This window comes from Rhagoletis zephyria, unplaced genomic scaffold (genome assembly GCF_001687245.7).
Source record: "Rhagoletis zephyria isolate East Lansing unplaced genomic scaffold, Rhagoletis_zephyria_1.1 Rzeph_scaffold_01719, whole genome shotgun sequence".
Lineage (NCBI taxonomy): Eukaryota > Metazoa > Arthropoda > Insecta > Diptera > Tephritidae > Rhagoletis > Rhagoletis zephyria.
Genome location: NW_016158803.1, coordinates 56,636 through 61,084, shown reverse-complemented (window position 1 = coordinate 61,084; position 4,449 = coordinate 56,636).

Below are 4,449 nucleotides of genomic sequence, written 5' to 3'. Positions count from 1 at the left end.
GACTCTCAATATAACCTTCCACCTTATACGGGCCGATTAAAACTTATTAATCTTCCTACACTTTCCAGCCGCAGGCAAATGCTTGGTACAATTTTTATAGTTAAATTAGTAACAGGCTCAATTTCAAGTCCGCTTCTTTTTGGCGAAGTTAGCCTTAATGTTCCCTCCCGGGTATCAAGACACTTTTGCCCCCTATTTCTGAAAGCTTGTAAAACTAATTTTGAATTGCACGACCCACTCCGTTGCTTATGCCAGGATTTTAACTCTCATTCCAGCACGTTTGATATATCAGATCCGCTTTTCAGCATTAAGAAATCGATACTGTCCTCTCTCAATAAATGAATCATTAAAATAAAGACATAAAATCGGCTGATGAATTTAGTTCTGTAGCTGAACAGTTTTAGATCTCGACACTTAACAAACTCCTGCCTATCGTGACTCGGCGCAAAAATTGAAAATACTGGTTCCGTACGTCATGCGGACTGCGCCCCTCGTGCGGATGGGCGGGAGTGGAGGGTAAAAACCGTTGGGATATTAGAATGTAGGCAAAGGGGGCAGCCAATAAAGTAAAAATTTACAGTTATGTGGTCTACTGCCATCACCTGTATATAATTCCACCATGGGTAATTCGGTTTGTGAAATGACAAAAATTTTATAAAATTTCCCAGCAAACACATAACGTTAGAGAAATCTGGATTTCTACATAATATAACTAGGGTAATTCTCTAATCGTTTCAAGGTCGATGACGAAGTTAGAGAACTACTTTAGAATTCGATTCGAGAACGATTAGCGAAACAACGCAAATTCAAGTAAATGTAAATAAGCAATATTCCAAATGAATGAATAATAAATAATGTTTAAGTTCAAATAATTCATTATTATTTTATTGCATATGCATTCAACACAAATTTTACAAACAAAGCGTGTTATTTATTAAAGCAAAAGAGCAGTTTGAAATTCACATTCGAATCCCATTAGAGATGAACATTAGAATTCGATTAAAGAATAAACATTTTATCGAGTCGAGAACTATGCCCCATTTTTGTTGAGATCGCTATGATTCTCGATAGTTTTTCGAGACGTTCTCTAACGTTTGAGATTGGAGAATGTGGCTTGTTCTCCATCCATTCCCTAATCGATAACTAACCTCAATGTTTGCTGGGTTATTGATTAGATCGATTTAACATTTAATTAATACAAATTTTTTTTAGACCATCAATTATAAGCAAAGCATAATCAAAAGTGATTACTAGAAGAGCTACTGCAATCCCTGTGTTTTTTTTTCATTTGGGCAAATGCATTCTGGACGTGCCGATAAAAAACTAAACAAATTTATGGATTAGATGTGTTTAACAATTGATTAATCCAAATTTATTTATTTTCAGATCATCAATTAGAAGCACAGCATCATAAAAGGGGATGCAAAATAACTTGCAATCCCCACAGCTGCTGCAGCAACGAGTTTGCAAGATATTGGCCATTGGCTCCGGATACATGTAACATTAAGTGCAGTAGAAGGTCAAAAGAAACGTAACACGCCAGCAGTAAGCACTTCACCGTATGCTGCGTATGCCAGAGACGACTGCATACAAACTCCACCTCGGTCAGGTGCAATGCCTGTGACGGGTGGAGTCACCTCCGTAACTGCTCGGGCCTGCGTATGCACCGGCAATGGACCACGTCGTTTCGGCCCCATGCTGTGCGAACCGGACCGCCTCCACGGCAAACCACCACCCGCCTGGGCAGCACACAATCAACACACCCACACTCCAACACAACACAACAATAAACACACAAACAAACACAATAGCACCCACACACCGCCGCCGGCAACTCCTAGTCCCTCCGTCTGTTTGTCAGTCCAGAATATACCGTAACGTGACATCAGTCAAGTGCAACTCTTGCCTTGACTGGTGCCACTTTAGGGCGTGCTCAGGACTTCGCAACACGCGAGATTGGACGAGTGACTATGTGGGCCCCTGCTGTGCTGCCCCGTCGCATCCCTCCCCCGCGACGCCGCCAACCACCACCACAAGGCAGCACCCCGTTTTGCAGCACGTACAGCAGGGGGCCGGCAGGCAACACAACTCTTTAACACCACACATCAATATTTAACGTATACATACCTCCTGTAATCAGGTTCCCGGCAGGATATCACCCTGAAATAGGTGCGCTACTCAGAGGTGAAAACCGTATGGTAGTTGGTATCTTTAACGCGCACCACGATCTTTGGCACTCAAGCCTGTCAAATGATCGTAGGGGAATATAACTGGCTGAGCAGATAGACGATTCTGCACAATGAACGACGACGCACCCACCAGGATTATGGGCAGCTGCTGCAGCTCGCCAGATCTATCAATTGTCAGCGCTGGTCTGATAAATAGCGTATCATGGCGACCTATGCTGACTCTAGCATCAGACCATTTGCCCATAATCATCGATTGATAAACCTGCCGACTTTGCTTCCGTGGATCACCGGACTTATGTCAACTTTTCCAAAGCTGACTGGAAAGGCTTCACGGATGTTACTGAGGGCGCCTTCACTGCACTACCCATACCAACCGACGTTCATATAGGTGAACGTAAGTTCCGCAGGGTTGTCACCGCTGCTGCAGCTCGCTTCATCCCAGCAGGATGTATTAAGGATCCACGTCCGAATTTTCCTGCCGAAGCGGCTGTTCTAGCTGATGAGCGCGACAACCTTCGTCAGGCCGATCCTGGAAATCCCCGTATTAGGGATCTCAATTCGGAGATTCGGCAACTTGTTAACGTACATAAGCGGAACAAATGGGAATGCATCTGAAGACCTGCAACTTCGCCTCTGGTGTAAGCAAGCTTTGGTCAACCGTGAGGTCGTTGTCCAACCCGACGAAGCGCGACGACAGAGTCGAGATAGACTTTGGTGACCACGCTTCGTCGGACCCGGAGAGATGCGCGAGCTATTTTAGCCGGCAGTTCATTCTGCATCCTCCGGTGGATAAAGCCAAACGTCGAGTGACCAGAAGGCTGCACAAAATGCCAAAACCTAGTGCGCCTCTTGTTTTCACCAGCGTAGAGGTAAGGGTACCCATCGGGAAGGCGAAAGCCCCCAAAGCCATTGGACCCGACGGAATATGCATGTTGATGCTGCAAAATTTGGGATCTGCGGGAGCAGCGTACCTAACGGAGGTCCTCAATCTGTCTATGGCCACTCTCGTCATTCCAGACATCTGGAAAATGGGGAGAGTGGTCCCACTGCTCAAACCGGGGAAACCAGCCAACAAAGGAGAGTGTTATCACCCGATAACTCTCCTTTCCCCGGTAGCGAAGACACTCGAGGCCCTGCTGCTGTCGTACTTTACGAACCACCTGACCCCAGCGAAGCATCAACATGGGTTCCGTAAAGAGCATAGCACAACAACAGCACTTAACGCCATAAACACTCAGATAACTCGTGGCCTAAACCGAAACCGCCCCTGTGAGAGAACTATTCTAGTAGCGTTGGACCTGTCCAAGGCGTTCGACACTGTCAGTCATTCAACGCTACTAGAAGATATAGAGGCCTCCTCACTCCCACAGGGACTCAAACGGTGGTCGGCGAATTACCTGAGTGGTCGACACTCGTCAGTAATTTTCAGAGACAAAACTAGCGAGCCACGTAAAATTAAACAGGGGGTACCACAGGGTGGTGTCCTGTCTCCGGTACTGTTCAATTATTACATCACTAAGCTTCCTTAGCCACCAGAGGGTGTTAATATAGTCTCGTATGCTGACGATTGTTCGATCATGGCGTCTGGGAATGGAATTGATGACTTGTGCTCGAAAGTAAACGGTTACCTCTCTGAACTTTCTCGCTTCTTCAATGCAAGGAGCATTGCCCTATTCCCTGCGAAATCCTCGGCAACCCTTTTCACCACCTGGACGAAGGAGGTCAGACTGCCACTGGGTATTCACGTCGATGGCGTAACAATACCGACGGTGAATAACCCGAAAATCCTCGGAGTTACCTTCGACAGAGCCGCAACAATGTCCTCAAGTCGCTGGCCGGCAGCACTTGGGGCAAAGATAAAGAAACGTTGTTGGCAACATACAAGGCAATTGGCCGGCCGGTTCTAGACTATGCAGCGCCCGTATGGTCGCCGGGGAATAGCAGGACGCAGTGGATGAAGCTACAGACCTGCCAAAACACGGCATTACGAACNGTGGATCAAGCTACAGACCTGCCAAAATACGGCATTACGAACTTCGACAGGATGCCTCCTGATGACGCCTCAACACCACCTTCATGACGAGGCCCAGATGCTCCCAGTAAAGGAGCATAACATAATGCTCTGCAAGCAGTTCCTTGCTGGGAGCCACAGACATGGCCATCCCAGCGGACAGCTGCTCGCGGAAGAGCCCTCGCTACGGCACGTCAGGAGGCATCTTTACGAACTGACGGACGAAGTCCAGAGGTTTATCAAACAACC